This window comes from Rousettus aegyptiacus, unplaced genomic scaffold, assembly GCF_014176215.1.
Source record: "Rousettus aegyptiacus isolate mRouAeg1 unplaced genomic scaffold, mRouAeg1.p scaffold_m13_p_5, whole genome shotgun sequence".
In the NCBI taxonomy this organism is placed as follows: Eukaryota; Metazoa; Chordata; class Mammalia; order Chiroptera; family Pteropodidae; genus Rousettus; species Rousettus aegyptiacus.
In genome coordinates, this window is record NW_023416308.1 from 114,715,218 (window position 1) to 114,733,725 (window position 18,508).

General features: G+C 50.3%; 2 long non-coding RNA genes across 2 annotated transcripts in view; one reads left to right on the forward strand and one right to left on the reverse strand.

The window, feature by feature from the left end:
• LOC107501570 overlaps positions 1-13,181 on the reverse strand; it is a 42,520-nt gene extending 29,339 nt beyond the window's left edge. Inside the window, exons 1-2 of the long non-coding RNA XR_001594796.2 lie at positions 12,456-13,181; positions 6,084-6,183 (exon numbers count right to left, since the gene is read on the reverse strand). This is a non-coding gene — a long non-coding RNA (uncharacterized LOC107501570). The remainder of the gene's footprint in view (positions 1-6,083; positions 6,184-12,455) is intronic.
• Positions 13,182-15,498: 2,317 nt separating this feature from the next.
• Positions 15,499-16,342, forward strand: LOC118602779. The gene is made up of 2 exons (XR_004950756.1): positions 15,499-15,583; positions 16,019-16,342. It is a non-coding gene; the product is annotated as an uncharacterized LOC118602779 (long non-coding RNA).
• The last annotated feature ends 2,166 nt before the right edge of the window (positions 16,343-18,508 follow it).

Here is an 18,508-nt window from a genome sequence, read left to right on the forward strand (position 1 = left end):
ATAATAAGAAATAAGCAAACTAAAATAAAAATCAGCTTTCCTCAAAAGCATAGAAGAATATGAAGAAAAATGGAGCATGGAACACGGGATAGAGATGGAAGTGTGACTTTTAGGGGGAGTCCTGAGAAAAGACGTCCCGGAGAAGGTGAGTGTGGAAGGGGCAGCTCAGGAAACGTGAGATCCTCATCGCCAGTGCTCCGAGTCTATTTCCCCGTGTCCAAACGGACATCTCTGCCCAACACACGTCACGAAATAGAACGTCAGAGCTGGAGGAGAATGTAGAGATTCTCTAGTTGATTTCGTAGATAAAGAACAGAGACCCAGAAAGGTGGGCGGACAAACCCAGGGTCACAGTTAACTCAGAGACAGAGGTCGGAGCCAACTCCTGTCCCGACTGTAACGTCAATGCTCTTACGTCTGTGTCCTACCCCGTCGCCTCGGGCTGACTCAGACCCACGGAAAACTGCCGCGGGGAGCCGGAGAGATGCCCTTTCCGGTGTCGCGTTTTGGCCTGCCCTGTCATTCATGGTTATTAGCTGTGTAGTCTGAATATTTCTCATTGGGACGTCTTTTACTGGAAAGAAAAATATATATAGGATTTTGAGAAGACATCTGCAAACCAGTGACAAGTAATAGTTAAAAGCCGTCGCTCCAGGCGGTCACCAAGAGTGCAGACACCACGCCGGAACCACGTAAGTGGCCCTCCTCGGCTGGGAGGTGGTCATCGAGACACCAGGAATCAATTTCCAGTCCTTGTTTCCCGAGATTGCCATCGAAATGTAAAAACAAAATTTCGAATCGTGCAGATTCCTTGAGCCCCTGAGAAGGAGCCCATGGGGCCCAGTTTGAGGAATGCCTCGTAGGGCATGTGTCTTTGAAGGGCTATTTATTTTAAGATAAATCCTCGCAGCGGTCAGGGGCATTTATGGAACCCGCTAAAGCTAAAGGGAGTTGCAAATGCTGATCAATCTGTTTCACTTTGTTTCGAAGTTGAGCATGTCCAGAAAGATGACGCCAGAGCTTTGATGGCAGCAGGGACCTTGTTACTTTGGCATAATTGTCAGACATAGAAACATTTGTGAACGGTGAAGGTGGGGACCTCAAAGTGGCACTCATTCATTCGACAGATACTAAATGAGCACCTATCGTGCGAGGGCACTATTATCAGCACTGAGGTCGTGACAGGAAACCAAACCAAGCCCCTGATGTCATGAAGCTTACATTCCAGCGAGGAAGATGGAGATGAACAAATGGGGCGGGGGGCGTTTATGTGTCAGAGAACGATAGATAAATGGACAAAAGGCACAGGTGGTGCCTCGGGTGAGGGGAGGGAGGGCTCGTTGCATTACGTAAGGAGTCAGAGAAGGCGTCTCCGGTGAAGTGACATTGGAGGGTGAAGAGTTTGTCAAGGAAAGAACATTTCGGGCGTCGTTTGGCAGCAAACGCAGAAGCCCCGAGGTAGAACGGCAAGGAGACGTGGGGTCGGAAGAGAAGTGAGGGCGACGGACAGGTGCAAGCCTCCGGGAGGGGCAGCGAGGAAAGGTTGTGACTCAGGAAGGACATTATTTGCTCAATGCTTTTGAAGAGTCGCACCTGTTGCTATGCTAGGTAGGGATCAGAGGGTGACCAAGGCAGAAACAGGGAGACGAGTTAGAAAACAATCGTCATAACCCAGACAAGAGATGAGGAGGAGGCCCAGGGCGGGGCAGTAGCGGTGGAGATGGGGAGAAGCGACTAACCGTGGACACGGAAGATGGAGCCGGTAGGAATTGCTCATGATTCGAATATCAGACGTTAGAGCCTCAGAGGGGCTCAGGCTGACGCCAACGTTGTAGCCCGAACCTGAGGGACAAGGCGACATTTATGGAGATAAAGTCCGTGGGAGACACAGGGACGGGGTGTTCACGCTCTGTTCTTGATTTATGAAGTCGGCCTTGCACAGAGGATGGACCACACGACCCAGCAATTCCACTCCTGGGCACGCGCCCAAAAGAACCGAAAGCAGGGACTCGTGCGGATAACTTGCGTATCCATGTTCACGGCAGGATTGTTCACAGTAGCCAAAAAGGTGGGGGGGGGGGAAACGCCCATCGATGGATGAATAGACAAAAAAAAAAGTAGCACTTACATATAATGGAATATTATTCAGCCTTAAAAAGGAATGAAATTCTGCAACAATGAGGAACCTTGGAAACATTATGCTAACTGAAGTAAGCCAGACGCCACAGCACCAATATAAGAGACCTAAAGCAGTTAAATTCACAGAGACAGGAAATAGAATTGTGGTTGCGAGGGACTGGGGGGGGGGGAGGGGAAGCCAGTGCTCAACGGGCACAGAGTCTCTGTTCGGAAAGATGGAAATGTCTGGCGACAAGGAGCGATGACGTGAGTGCACTCGATGCCACCGAGCTGAACGCCTAAACATGGTTAAAATGCTCGGTTTCATGTTATGTGTATTTAAAAAAAAAAAAAATAGATGGATAGGTTAGTCCCCTGGCAAGGCTCTACAAGGCTTTAGAGGTTTATAAACACAAAGTCAAAAGAAAAATTATCCTAGAGTTTTCCCACGGCTAACTATGCGTATATGAATATCTGCATTCGTTCCGTCAAAGGCGCTTCCAGACAGGGACAGGGACGGGGGTGCTGGGGGCGGGGAGAAACGGAAGAAACAGAAACCTTTTCCAGGCAGAAAATTTTATATATAAAATTTCATATATATATATATATATATATATATATATATATAAAGAGGATAAAACCAGGATAAGATGCTCAGAGAAGCAAAGTGAGCCAAGAGGGTTGACACCACAGGACCTGGGACCCCGCCATGGACCGCGAGTGTGGGGTGAGGTGACAGCTTTAATGGCCGAGAGAAAAATCATCATCGCAGTTAAGAGCCCCATGTGAAGATGATAAAGGGGCCTAATTACAACAGCTGATGTTTACTGAGCACTTATGATGCCTCCGGGCACAGCTCTAAGCCCGAGCAGGTGCTAATGGCTTAAGCCTCAGCAACCACCAGCAGTGAGGGAAGTCCTCTGATCATCCTAATTTCACAGACGAGGAAAGCAGGACCCGCCCGAGGTCAGAGAAGCAGAAGCAGGATTGAGACCCAGGCAGGTCAGGTCTAGCGCGGGACTCTTAACCACTAAGGCTGCACCGCTGTCAACACCGGGCAGTGTGACATCCAACTTGTGACTTTCCGGGTTGGCATTTATATAGTCAACGTTCCAGCATTTCACCCTTCGAAACCACTTGAGCTTTGAGGACAGACACCATGTGACCGGGTGGCTGACTTGATTCCCAGACTCCGCTGGTCTGAGCCTCACAAACCTGCTGACTTTCTGCTTATTTACCAAAATGGCTCTTTATGACAACGGCCGACGCGATGCTACCATGAGAAAGCCAACCCCGAGCTCTGCTCTGTTCAGACGGATTTGTAAATCTTACGGGAAACGGCAGACTCCTCTTGAGAAGCTGGAGGCTAACGGCGGGGGGCGGGGGGGGGGGAGCGGGCAGGGCTCATTTCTGGCGCGCTGGTGAAGTGACGTTCAAACAAAACTCCAGCTTCAAAGGCCATGAAAACGAGGGACGTGCAAGTTGGTTTCTAAGGGAGCGCCCACCATCAGGGCAGAGCGTGTGACTTGGTCCGTAGCTAAGTCCCCAAGAAGGAAAGCTGTCCTCTCTCTCCTGTAGTGTAAACGAGGCATGAGAAGTCGGAAAGCCCTGTGCGTCCCCTAAGCTCGGCGGACTTTGTCGGCATCCCCAGACCTGGCCGCTTTAATGCCGCCTCCTTGAGTGCCGGCTCTCCGTAGACGTTCACTGAATAAATAGCTATCATGCATCCAGTGGATAACAAGTCCTTTGAGGAAAGGGGTCAAATCCAATCACCTTTAAATCCCAAGACACTTAGTAAATGTCGATGAAGTACATTGCACAAGGAAATAGTGCCGCACTGGGAAGGCAGATACTGCGAGAAGCTAGAATCTGCTCCCAAAAGGGCGAGAGAGGGGCATCCACCCACGTGAGTGCCGGGAAGCCAGCCAGGAGCTCCTGCCGTCATCCATCTATTTTATGCACCAGGCATACCGTGCCGGGGACCTTCCCAGGTCTCCACGGGACATGAAGCCCGGTGGAAGCCCAGGACTGTGGGAGTGAAGCAGAGACACCTGGGTGCCATGGGAGAAAGGGCACTGAGCCCAGGCTTGGAGGTTCAGGTGGGCTGGGGGTGGTCATTCAAAGGTCCAGAAACCCAGGGGACAGAAGGAGTGTGGAAGAGCATGGTGAAGACGGAAGCAGGGACCAGCACCATGAATTTCGACACCTGCAAGCACTTTGATGTGGCTGAAGTGACAGGTGGTACACGTGGGAGCCTGTGGGTACGGAGACAGAAGCCAGGTCCCTGCAGCCTGCGGGTTAAACCGAGGATGCGCACCTCCTCCTAAAAACCGAGCTGAGACGCAGAAGAATTTTCAGCAGGGGAGGAAGATGCTCTGAGTTTTATTTTCAACTGGCCTCTACCTGAAGCTCACTCCATCGGCGGAGGAAAGGATCTAAGACAGGCAGACCGGTTAGGAGGCAATCGCAGTAAATAATGAACACCAAAAGACAGCGGAAACGTTGGGGAGGTGGCAGACGGCTGTGGTGACCGGACGGTAGCAGAGCTGATCAGAGGCAGGGGAAACAAGAGGGGCATCGGGCTGGCAGGGAGAGGGCAGGCGGAGGGGAGCCCAGCGCTCAGCATCCCAGCTGTGCAGGAGACAGCTGGCCGGAGAGCAGGCTGGAGGATCGGCCGGCCCCAAGAGGTTGCTCAGAGTCCAGGGTGAGATAAATAAAGACCCTGGTCCAGATCCTTGCCATTCGTGAGCTTGTGGGAAGAGAGGAGCCTGGGAAGGCGGGAGGACGGGCATCAGGACAAGCGAGATGCCGCCAAGCCAAGGGGAGAGAGGCCTTCCAGGAGGGGGCGGGCACGGAGACCACACCAGGAAGCATAGAGGATAAGCGAGAACAGGCGGAGCAGCGGGCGGGGCAGTGGAGTGGGGAGATGAGAGGTGACCCTTTCCAGCAGGTTGGCTCTGCAGGGACAATACCACAGCAAGAAAGGGGAGGGGTTAAGGGAGAGCTTGTTAAAGGGGAAGGGGTGTACACCTCTCCCCTGCCACAGGAAAGGTCAGGACGGAGATGGGGTGCTGGGGAAAGCAAGGGGATGCAGAGGACCCCTGGAGGTTGCCTCAGGAGCGCGGGCGCCACTTGGTGCTTGCGGGGATGGGGGTACCCACAGGGCAGGGCAGGAAGAAGCTGACGAGCTCCGATTCCCCAGCGACGGGGCACTCTGCCCCTGATGATGTTGCCATGTGGGAATGCAGGCTCGGGGAAGATTTCGAAATTTCAAGAGGGGCCACACATTCTCTATTTTCTGTGAAATCTCCTGAGTTTTCAATGTTTGCAACGACCTCCAAAAAACGTTTACTTGTAGGGCAGGCCCCAAACGTGGCTTTCGTCCAGCTTGACCCAACGCCCTCCCCCCCCCCCAGTTAGCTGCCTACGATGCAGGATTTCCACGCCCCACACTTACCTCCCCCTCTGTCTTGCCCTCCGTGTAGACATGGCCCCTCTGGGAGGCCAGAGAAAGCATTCTGTTATAGGATCGAAAACCCTTTTCCCTAAACACCGGTAGATCGTCAATGAGAAGTAGACACTAACCCTTTCATTCTGAGTCTCTCGTATCTGCCCTGCCCCGAACTCTGAATTTAATAGATGTGGTCCTTAAAGTATATAAATGTTCGCTGCAGCCCCACATACAAAGAAACCCTTGAGAATCCTTCTGAAGGAGTAAAACATTCTTCCATAGTAAGACTTTTAAAAGCCGAAAGGCGAGGGGGCCTTGAATTTCTAGGCCCCGGAGAGGGAGGGGCTGGGCCCCCGGTGTCCTGAGCCAGCTCTTTCCAGAATGTGACTTCTAAGGCTCAGGAAGGCAGGGTCACCCGCGGATGGTCCCGTGGGCCTTGTTTCCGGGTGGAGGGGACCATCGTTACAATTAAGGTTGTCATCCCTCAGTCCCCACCACCTTCTCTCTCTCTCACCTGCATTTGGAGCGGAGGCCGAAGGCGCCTGGGCTTGGCCGGTGGTCCTCTCAGGTTTTTTCTGGTCTGTGCATTCCAGTGCTGATGGCCGCGGTGTGTTCTAACAAGGACAAGGATTATTACAGTAACTCTTCAAATCATCCAATCAGTTGACACTTCTCAAACACCTAGTGTAACTACATGACAAACCAGAGGCCCCACCGCGTCCCAGCCCGGCCCTCTCCGCCCTGGCTTGCAAGCTCTGCCCAGAGGAGAGATAACAGAGCCTTAAGAAGGGACCCGGCATGAGCTGAAAAGACATCCTTCTGTGAAAGTCCAACTCGGACAGTGGGGCCAAAGCTGACTCAGGTTCCTCGGTTCAGCAGACCCATTTCCTGTCCTCAAGGACTTTACAGTGGCAGAAAAAGAGAGATAAGGTTCAATTTAACACTGAGGAACAAGGTGTCACCTAGGGCAGAAGGTGGAGAAAGAAGAGTTGGGAGTCACTGTCCACCACCCATCTTCTCTGTGTCCAGCACGGAGCTGGATGCCATGGGGCAGGAATTCCTGAAGCCTTATGTGGTAGCTCTCCAATCCAGGGGTCATGCCACCTCAGAGGAGGGGTCCCGTCGGGAAGGAAAGCCCACCTGCGCACGGCACTCCCTGGCCAGCACCAGGGTTCTGTCTGGCAGGGACATGGAAACCAGTTCCTGGAGCACGTGGCCGGTGTCGGCAGCTTCAAAAGGCTGTTCTTTTCATGTGTTTATTCAAGGAAGTTACGGCTCCTCAGAAGAAAGAAACTTGGAGGTTGACGAATGGAACGAATCTGGATCGTCAGCTCCAGAGAGATGCAGAGAGATGTTAGGGCCACTTAAGTTTTTCCTCATCATAAGCGATAAGCAAATCCTTCATTAGACTCTCCTAAGGGCTGGGACCGTGGGTTACTCATCTTCGTAGCCCTGTTTGTAGAGACTAGCATGGTGTCCCAGGCAATGTTTATGGCTTGGATAGATGACTGATGAGGGAAAGGAGGGAGGGAGTAGAGGGAAGGGAGGGAGTGATGGACAAATATACTTTCCACGGAATGACACTTGCATTTCTTTAACAACCAATGGCATGAAAACGTCCAAAGCTCTTAAAAACTGCACGTAGATTAATTCCATCCCACTGATTCTTCTTGGTCTGCAAATTTCCAAAAATTCTAATAGATTAATCGGGTGTGAATTCTTCTGCAGAAACACTCTCGCCTTTTCCAGAAAGGGTTTGGTTGAGTATTTAAGCGTTCGACAACTCTTCCTTGCCTTTCGATTTGTTCAGTTTTCAATTACAAAATGGAACTCAGAATAAGTCTGTATAACCGCAGAAGAAAGGAATGTTTTTTCCTCTCAGAAAGGGTTGACTAATAATGGCACACACGTCAGCACTTCCCGTGTGCCAAACACTGTTTTAACTCATATGTTAACTCCTTTTAGCAACTCTGGAGGTAACTGCTATTATTACTCTGTTTCAGACAAGAGAAAACTAAAGCACAGAGAGCTTGAGTGACTGGCCCACAATCGTATAGCTGGAAAGTAGCAGAGCTGGGATTTGAACCGAGGCCATCTGGTTCATGAACCCGCACTCAAAACTGTTAAACCAGCTACTCATATTTTGCAGCATATATTAGAAAATATAAAAGAAAAAAAAAAAAGTCCAAGCCACAGTTACCAGAATATCCAAAATAGGAAGTTATCCTGAAGAGAAAATGGTTCTTAACTAAATATATAAAGAGATTGCTTTGCAGTGTCCTTGTTGGTATAACTTGTGGCCAAAACTAGAGGGCTTCAGAAATAACAGAGTAATATTACTAAAACCAGAGAAAAAAAGATTCCGTAGGAGCTGGACTGGGTAAAGGCAGGAAACGAATTTGGTTTCAATTTACTTCAGAAAATGAAACAATCAAGTCATCAAGCAAAATGGTTTCAAACAAAGATGAAATTAATCTGATACTAATGTGAAATCAATCGGAAACCATCAAAACAAGCCACACTGTCTTAAAAGTCTATGCTTCCTCTAAAAACATAAACCTTAAGAGGAAGCCATTATTACATCCAGCCATCCTGGGTGGTGCTTCCAATTCAATCGCCAGAGATTAATATTAAGGCACTGAGTGACTCTAAACGATATCTTGTTGGTAACAAAGAACCACGCCTGGAGAAAACTGTCAGGGAGTAAAATCTTTTCACAGCCGCCATTTTAATGTTAGCCTGAATACAGAGGTTTAGAAAAACAGAAGAATCCACGACATCAAATAGAGGAAAGCGGAGTAGCCATAAAATTTAAGAGTGTAAAATTTAAATTGCCCTTAAAACTTTCCCTTTTAAAATGCACTTCTTTGTGGAAAATATGCACTAGGCGATGTGTGAACTTGGAAAAGATAAAGGCAGGATCCAGCCCCGTGGTATAGCTTCTGATGCACCAGGAGATGGGCCTGGTATCATCAAAGGCAAGAAAAGACAAAACCAGCAACTTCCGCAGGCTGCGCTCTGAGTTGATCAAAGGACGGACCCAGAGGCTGGGCAGCAGAGAATGATCAGCTGCATAGACAACTTGGCCTCGTCATTCTAGGACATGGCCACTGTGTGGCAAGAAAGGATGTGGAGGAAGGGCAGGCTGTGTCCGCAAGGAACTCCTTGGAGCCACTCCAATGAAGACAGGATAAGCAGGGGGAAGGGGAGATCATTACCCTGGGTCCTCCAAGACCCCAGACTCTCTCATTTACATCTCAAGGTTAAACGTGTGGAGAAACATTGTATTTAATTACTCTTATCCGAAAGGATAGACACCTGGTTAGTCAGCTCACTCCATGTCAAATATGGTCACTAGGCAACAACACATAGCAGTTAAATAGCAGTATTACTATACATGTGATTGCCTTACTAATGTGAGTCACTCACGACTTCCTGACCAAGAAAATGGAACTGAAATTTTTATTCTAACGATGAGCTTATGTTTTTTGACCAACAGATTGGTTAAAAAATAAGTAAATAAAAGAGGTGGAAAAACAATGACAAGAGTATGAAGCAAACAGAGGCTTTCCCACCCAGGAGTGGAAACCCACATGGATACAGCCTTTCGGGAGGGTGACTTGGAGTAACTATTAAAATGTTAAATGCACCTGCTCCTTCACTCAGCCATTCTATCTCTGGGTGTCCAAGTGAAGTACTTGTACGTGTGCTCGAAGTGGTATGGGCAGGGATGTTCGCAGACCCTGGGAGTTACTTAAAAGTCCGTGAATAGAGGAATCATTTAAACACACAACACTTCATCTATGCCGTGCAATATTTCACAGCAGTAAAGAAGAATTAAATTGATCTGTATTTACCTGCACAGGGCATCTCCAAAACATACTGTGAAAGGGGAAGAAATCAATACAGTGCAATCTTATTTATGGTTTCTTTTAACCCACCAAACTATAGACATCTGTGTTAACGGCACAGATATGTCCAAAAGCATAGAGCAAAGTCTGCAGGATGTGGGACAAGAGGATGGCAGGGATGAGTGCCAAAAAAAGAGTGTGCCATCTACAATTTCTCTTACCGTTTTACAAAAATGAATTGCTATGTGGCGTAACTAAAAAATTAAGTCTCTGGAAATGTTAGTCCTTAAAATGTCTACTTTCCCAGTCGAGTGTCGGTCGGGGTTAGAAGTATTTTACTAGCCGTGATTACTCCAAGAGGAGGTTCGTTCGATAAGCATTTATTGAGCACTTACTATGGGTCAGGCGCTGTTCTAGACTCTAGGGAACTAGTAAACATATCTGCCTTAGTGGAGTGTATTCCCCTGAGGATTTTACAGTATCATCTCTTTTTGGGGTGGGGGAGAGGATCCTCTGGGAGTCCTATGGGTTGATACAGCATGCCCAGAGACAGGGGCATGACATAGATGGTCTCTCTTCCTGGCTAAGGAAAGGCGGGACTGGTCTAAGGCTTCGGCAGGAGACCGCAGCACCCGGCTGGCCCCTCGCTAGACACTGTCCATGCCTGCTCCGACCAGCTGAGCCTCTCCCCAGGCCTCACAGAGGGAGCAAGAATCACGTGCCAAGAGGAGGAAAGGGTGTGGCCAACACCGGTCCCCTCAGGAGGAGGCTCCTCCAGCCTTCCCACACCCGCGGGGCCACTTCGAATGCCTGGCAAAAGGGCAGGAGGACAGGGGCCAGCCGCTTAGAGGAAAGTAAGTGAGTGGACGGAAGTGAGGGGGGAGAGAGAAGGAGGTGTGTGGGAGCTGCCAGGGCTCCTCCTCCTTGGCCAAAAGAAAGGAGAGCACCCCCTTTCCTGCTCCAGCTGACGCCAGAGCAAGGCCCAGCTGCGCGCGAAGCCGTGTGAGAGCCCGCCGGCCAGCCCTCCGCATCCTGGCTTTCCCTTCCTCCGCTCCTCTGTCCCCAGCACCAGGCCACCTGGCTTCCAGCCTCGCTTGCTGTCGAAGCTGAACCGGATAGAACTTAGGGTAGGTGAGGTGACTCCGGAGAGGCCTAACGCGAAAACGTGGAACTGAAACTCAGCGAAGTTTCTGTGGTGATCGTTTCACAACATAATCCGTACATCGACTCTTTTTAGGTCGTGCACCTCAAAGCGATACAAGGTTATGTGTCAATTATATCTCAATAAGACTGGAAAAGCAAAAAGTGGAACTGAGTTTGTGGTTCACCCAAGAGATGAAACACGCAGTTTAGGGTGAGAAGGTTAAGGGAATCCCGTATCCCAGACCGACCTGCGTTTACAGAAGGACGGCGAGAACAGGGCGTGTGGTAAACATACACAAAGGAGTGACTCGGTAATAGTGAAATTGCAGACATTCTTGACGAGCCAGTAGGGAAGAGATTTCAGGCGAGGGTGGCCTTTTCCGAAGTCTTCAATCGCACCTTCTGGGTAAGCACCAGGCGGCCCCACCTTGAGCCCGCCCTGGCCTGCTTTCCTGTCATGCCGGTTCACACGGGCTCTGGGAAGCCTGAGGCAACCTGACCGGCTTGGGGATTCACGTTTGCTCGGGAAGACCGGCTCTGTTGACGATCAGGGTCAGGTCTGAACCTGTTCCTCCCAAACCTACGTGCCGTCCCTCAGAGAATCCGATGGCGAGACACACGGGGCGTGGTGAGCAGCTTCGCATCGCTCGGATGATTTACGAAAATCCACCTGGGCTTTAGACTGCCCAGCCCGGTTGGCCATGCTGGAAATCAGGCTAAAGAACCGCCTCCACTTCATTCTTTTCCACTTTGAACTAAGAGAATCAACTGGGAGATTTCCTGACCTACCACAGCGCATAGTAAATAATCCTTTCATCTCCCCGGCAGCTGGAAGTCCTGCCCGCCTCAGGAGCCTGCTCTCTGTGGACTACGAACCAGCAGCACAAGCCACGCGGGTCAGCGGCCAGTGGAACAAGACTACACTAGGCTGGGAACTGGGTTTCCCTCTTGACACCTGGGTGGGGACAGTGCTCAAGCACCCCACATCACGTTATAACATGCAACCCCTTCCCCAGGAGATGTCTGGCCTCAGTGGCTCCAAATCTACTTTCTGGAAGGACTTTGCCCAGACTTGAGAAAGATATACACGTTTACCAAACCCCAGCCTCGCCGTCCTCAAAGGAGGCCTGGAAACGCTCTGCGCTCTGCGGGGCGCGGCTGTGAGTGCCACATGCTCAGACGCCGCACATGCTCTCCCGCACTCACGTGTCAGCATTTCACAGCCAAGTGCTTCCCAGCAAAATGCACAAGGGCTTTGTCTCATTCTGCAATGGTCTGCACTGGCAAACAAGCCACTGTCGCTGCGGCTGTCCGGCTCGAATACAACAGCCGGGTGGAAGAGAAAGCCGGCCCCACCTTGCTCGGGGCGGAAAACACAACTCTCCACATCCTGGGGCTTATGATCAAAAAAATGTCACTAGGAAGGAAGAGAGGGAGGGAGAAGAAGGAAGGAGGACAAATCAAGGTGCTTTCTTTGTTTCAACAAAGCCTGGTTGGGGCACTCAGAATCTCATCGGAGAGATGTGTTGTTTTTTTTGTTTTTTTTTCCTCATTAATAAAAATCGAAATGATCAGTTGGGAACAGAATAACCAAGATAAAGGTTACACTTCCCAGACTTAAGCAATGAGTGACATTTCAGACGCCAGCCACCGGTTTTGGACCAAACTGACCAGACAGGGGGGAGCCCCCTCCTCCTCCACGCCCCAGCTTTCTTCCCTTCCCCCTCCCTAGACTTTTTAATCCTTGGCCATCAAATCTCTGCTGCAATTCTAGTGGAACCATCTGGGACCCAGCCCTAGCCCAACTTCATCTCCCACCAAACCCCAGCAAGTGTCTCCCCCACTCTGCCCTCCCTCTGCAGCCCCGCCTGTCTTGGGCTTTAGCTCCTCACCTTCTGAGTCTCCAAGCTTTTGCTTTACCTTCTTTTTGCCCCCCAAAAGCAAGCCTGCATGCTGGAAAGGTGTGGATTCTGAAGAGTTCGCTGACCGACAGGCTACATATGTTCCGTCCTTTGCTGAAGTTATATCGGACCCAGCAGCAGCTCAAGGAAAGCTGCCAGTCTGCAAAATCTGAGCACTGACTTCTTAGGGAACCAGTTCTGGTGCGTGTGTGTTTTGTTTGCTTTGGGGCTTCTGTTTGTTTGTTTGTTTTTACCCAAAGTATAGGCTAACATTTTGGGGAACCACACACTAAGAGACAGAAGATGGGAGCACGTGTTGCTAAGGGGAAGTATATAAAGCGATAAGATGGTGACGTGAGGGCTTCTGGAATTTCTGCCATGTGCCGTGTGTCTGGCACCGTGCTGGAGAATTGATGGTGAACAAGCCGACCGCATCCCCCCCTCACAGAGCTGACAGTCTGAGACGGGAGGCAGACGGACGATGAACCAGTCACAGATAATTTATTATGAATAGCACTGAGAATAGGGAAGTACAGAGCATTTGAGCGCACAGACAATTGGGGGCTATGGGGGGAGGTGACAAGGGAAGAAGACTTTCCAGAAGGAAATGTTCCCTAAGATAAAACCCAGAGGGTGAGGAAGACCAGCCTGCTTGAAAGCCAGGGGACTGGAGAGAGCAGGGTATGAAAGAGCTGAGTGTGGCGGGAAAGGCCAGCTTGAGGCTGCAAGGGTTGACAATGGCCAGAATCCAAAGTAGGAGAGTGCTCAGGGACAGGGGGGGCGGGGCGGGGGGGGGGAGGGCAAGCACTCCCCAAGGCATTGCCTGGAGCAACGCTGAGTCCACAGTGCACAGAGCCACGGCTGAGACCTTTTCTTCCCTGGGTGAACCTATGTGCAGTTCAAGCTGTCTCAATAAAGCATTCCTATCCAACTTTCCACTCTTATTTGCTGAGAGTTAACCCAGTGCTCGTGAATACAGAACAACAGAGAGTCCAATCCATTTCAGAGCAGAGTAAGCAGGAGACACGCCCCACTCCCCATGTTTTTTCCTGTACTTATTTCTGCTGCCAGAAAAGCGCTTTCAAAGGTTCTCCATGATTACGTAAGAAGAACATGGCAAGCAAGCTAAGGCAGACACACGGGATCCAACCGTTTCCCTTTCAGAAATCATAAAACACTGAAAGTGAGTGTCTGCAGGACACGCCATGCTGGCAAGGTCTGGGATCACCATCCCGTGGCCAGAATCCTATTAACCCAAGGTGTTTACTTCCTTTCGATAAACAGTCATATGTCATTTCCCATTTTTTAGGGACAATCATTACTTCAAACAAAGGGCAGTCACCAAAAAACAGTTTTTAGAGGGAGTGATTTTCTTCCCTGGGAGGGCCACAGCTCAGTTAAAAATAATAATAATAATAATAATAATAATAATAATAATAATGTTTTAAGAATGCTCTTGGCTAAAAAAAAAAACATTAATTTGTCTCTTAGACATGATTCGAGAGACAAGTAAGTTTTGGAAAAACAGGTGTCCACATAAAGAGAGATGAGCAAGGCCTCGCGGACCGCCGGGTCTGAGCCCTGCCACGCCTGGCACCGAGTGTGCACACCTGACACTCTTCCTTCCCACAACTAAATTCCTAGAATTTATTTTCTAGGAATTTAGACAATCCACACTGGCTGCCTCCACCCTCTCTCACTTGACCTCCCTAATCTGCCTGAAGGGCCCACTTGAAATTCAAGTCGTGAGCCGAACTTGCACTCTTACGAGGAGAAAATGCCCTGTCATTCTCTCCTGCCAGCTCACATTCCAGCCCTCCCCACTGGCTGGCCACCGGGCACAGGGGATAAAGCGCTCAGGTAAAACAAGACCCAGGCTGCAGGGCGCTGACTGGAAAAGCCCAAGGTGGTCCAAAGTCTTCTCCATCACCTGGGACCTAGCAAGGGGACTTAAAGACAGGCATGAGTCGCATGCCCCTGCTCCAGCTCAGGGTGCTGCAGCTCAGCTTGGGGGTTAGGGGACTGTTTCAGGTCCCCAGAGGGGAAAGCAAGGCAGGCATCTACCCTTCCTGTTTGTGAGGCTTTCCTAAAAGGCTTTCCTGTCCCAAAATACCCAGAGTGGGCTGGCCCATGGACCTAAAATAATCACCGTGAGGGACCCACCCCTCAGGGCCCCAAAGGTCTTTTAAATAAATGTAAATAACCCACGGTCTTAACATACACCACGCTGGCACTCTCCAGCACAGCGGTACACAGCTGTACTCCGAGTCCAAAGCTATCAACTGAGGGAAGTCTCGGCTATGGGAAAAAAATCATGTGTCTCTGCACCGTTTGGAACTTAGGGACTCACCAGGGTAAGGGATCTAGCTCTCGCGGCCACGCCCTGGGAAGTGTGAACTTGGCCTCCAAGCAACTTCCCGAGGCCCCGCAGGGTCGTCTTTCCCCACTTTTCTACCCTCTGTGCCCCCCGTCCCATGCCCGGCCCCACCCAGTCACCGCCCGGCCCCACCTCGCCACCGCTGGGCACAAGGCTAGCTGCGGCCCAGAGGTGGACAAAAATCTGCCTGGCAACGGGTCACGGGACCCGGATGCGGCCTGGCGATTGGCAGTTTGGCCGAGCGGGGCGTAGCGGTAGCTGTCCCTGGAGACTGTGCCCCTCTCCCCTGTCTGTTCCCTTCTTCCCCCCTCCCTCCCACTCCTCCCGGACACTGAAGGCCCCAGGACTGCAGTGTGAGAAGCTTAAGGGTGTCATCTGGTCTCTGGCGGGAGCAGGGAACTTGACGTTGCAAGCACGCTGCTTTACTTAGGTTGTAAATTCATTCGGGGTGCCAGGAGGGACTTATGGAGATGGGGAGCGGGGCTAAAGCGCCCCCGCCAAAGCCCCTCGGCGCTGTCCCTGCTCTCTGTGGGTCCTCTCCTTCCCTCTCTACGCCCTTTTACGTTCCCAGCCGCTCATTCCAAATCTCCCCCCTCCCCCGCACCCCCGCCCCACTTCCTTCTTGTCCTAGGGCTTCGCTCCTCCCCTGTTGCCTCCCCGCTCCTGCCTCTGCCCTGTGCCGGGCTCACTCTTCTGTTTTCTCCATAGACTTCCATTTGCTTTCTTCTAACCTCGCGCCCCCGTAAGCTTTGGGATGTGGAGCCAGCGGTCCGAGCTGGCGGAGGCCCCAGTTCCTTCTTTTTGGGCAGGGTGCCCGTGTTGAGTGGGTGGGTGGGTGGGTGGGGCTGCTCAGTCCACCCGGGAACCGGGGCCGACGCCTTCTGCTCACATCTCTTGATCGTTAGCAAATTCTCGAGCGGGGGGGGGGCCCCCATGGGCCTCAGCCCTGGAGCCAAGCACGACGGCTGGAGGAGGGATAAGAAAGGAGACTCGATCCACAGTGGACACAAATTGGTTCTGCTCCAAACTCTCTGGAGCCACCTCACTTTCCGTAGTCCTCCCCCGGAGAGGGGGCTGAGCCCCACAGGGTGGCAGCTGGCCGGGGACAGCGGGTGGGGCTAACTATAATGCAAATATTTTGATTGTTATTTCTCCCTTATTTCTGTCAACCTGGAAGGGTGAAGGCTCAGGAGAGGAAAAGACCCAGGGTGACTGGCCAGGAGGGGCTGGCAGCAGCTGAAGAGGCTGAACCTGGGCCAACCGTTCACTTTGCTAGGGGCCTGGAGCTACCACCCGCTACCCCCCAAGTGGGCAAATTGCTAAGAGCGGCTCCTTTCCTTTCTGGGCTGGACCGGAAACCAGCCAAGCTGCCTGCGTCTCAAGTTACTTTCTAGGTCCTCTGTTCTCTTGCTGCCTCCAGCCCCACCTTGCTGAACCTCCCCACACACCTCACTCCATGCTTTCCTTCTGCTGTTCCCTCTGCCCGGAATGCCCTCCCACACTCCTCTCCGAACCCTAAAACAGTTACATACTCTTATTAACACTGTCTTCCTGGTATCAGAGCAAGCAGGATACTGTGAATAAAGCGTGGGCTTCTCAGTCAGACCAGACCGAGTTTAAATCCTTTGTCTGCTATTTACTAGCTGTGTGACGCCGGATATATCGCTTAACTTCTCTGAGCCTCAGTTTCTTTGTCTATAAGTGAGAAAAATAGTACCCACTTCAAGGGGGTATTGTAGAAAATGTAGAGATGAAGCATGTATAACCCATGTAGAACGCCCGACACAAAGTATTCAATAGTACTAGCTTACGCTTACGGTATTTATATATGCCAAGCACATTTTATATATTCATCTACATCATCCTCACTACGACACTATGAGAGAGGTACTAAATCATCCCTATTTTATAGATAAGAAAATCAAGGCACAGAGAGGTTCGATAACTTGTCCGAGATGCCACAGCAAAGAAGTGGCAGAGCTGATTACTACTACTACTACTACTACTACTACTACTACTACTACTACTACTACTACCACTACTACTACTACTAATTATTATTATTCCCCTACTAAACTGTAGGCTCGCTGAGGAAAGGATCTTTGTATATGTGTTTAATAACTACTTCAGGGATTTTTTAAAAGGTCAAGGCCCCACATATTTCAAAAGATGTCTTCCATTTCCTAAAACCTCAGGAAAAAAATTCCCATCTTCCTCAGGGAAGCAGCAAATGGTATCATGGGAAAGCAAAAAAGCTTTTTTAAAAAATCAGAAAGCTGGGATCGACCTAGGCAGAGTCATCGCTTTCCAGCTCTGTGAGCTGAGACCAATCGTTTCTCTTCTCCGGTCCTCACCTTTCTGCACCCAGTGTGAGATGCCAAGAGATAAAGCATTGTGCAGACTAGGATGAGATGATCTTTTCACTCTTAACCCTTTTCGATCCTTGGCCCCACTGCTGGGAAGTTTTTCCTTTAAAGCCAGGCCTTAAGCTTACGGTGGAAAATAACAGAGGTTTTTAAAGGGCACTGAAACCACCCTCCTCTGCAGAATGTTCCCTGCACATTTGCCGTAGCCCGTGGCAGCCTCTGCTGGGAGCGGTCAGCCTCAGGGAGCACTTGTGGCTGCCGGAGGGACGCCACGGGGTGATCGGAGGCTGGTAAACAGCACATGGCATTCTCGGCCGATGGCAAGTATTCATGCCCCGAATTCTTTGTCCTCGTGAGGAGAGACAGAGGGCTGCTCTGTGCTGCACTGTCCAAAGCCAGAACTGTGCTGTCCAAACCCCCAGCCGAAGAGCAGGCCAAGGCTGAGGCGCGCATGCCACCAGCCCATTAAATGTGCTTGCGAAATAAACTTGACCAAACTTGGACTTCTTTCTCAAAAACTTGGGTTTGCTTCTTAATTCCAGAGGGAAACCATGGCACGGTTACAATGGAGAAAATGAGCAAGCTCCTCGATCAAGGGATGGAGGTCACGTGGGTCCCGAGAGGCCACCTGACACCACTCCTGTGGTATTCCTGCTCCAAAACGCATAGCTTGCTTGAATCAGACAAAGCCAGACTGAGGCGCACGTCTTCAAATCACCTGGCCTCGTATATTTAAAAAATATCGATGTCCCACAGGACATTAAAAAACTGAGGAAATGCTCCAGATTAAAGAAGCTAAAGAGACCGACCGTGACAACTAAATGTCACATGGGGTCATGGACATGGATTAAAGCCTATATGGGGGGGAGGGGGGAAGAAAACATTGCCCTAAGGAAGTTATTGAGCAATTAGTAAAATTTAAATATGGACTACGTGTCAGAAAATAATATCATGTGAATGTTAGATTTCCTGAATTTGATGATTATCTTCTGGTTACATAGGAGAATGTTCATACATGCTAAAGTATTTAGGAGTGAAGGGTCGCGGTGTCTGCAGTTTACTCTCAAATGATTCAGCGAAAACAATGATAATTCTGATATCTACACACAGAGACAGATGGGAACAGACAAGGTAAAATTGATAAATCCAAGTGAAAGTTGGATGTACATTGTCTTCCTGCAACGTCTCTGTTGGTTTGAATTAAAAATAAATACACTTAAAAAAAAAAAAAAAAAAGGAACATCAGTTACATGCTTAAGCTGCATCTCCCAGATATCATTCACGTCACAGCTGATGTGCAG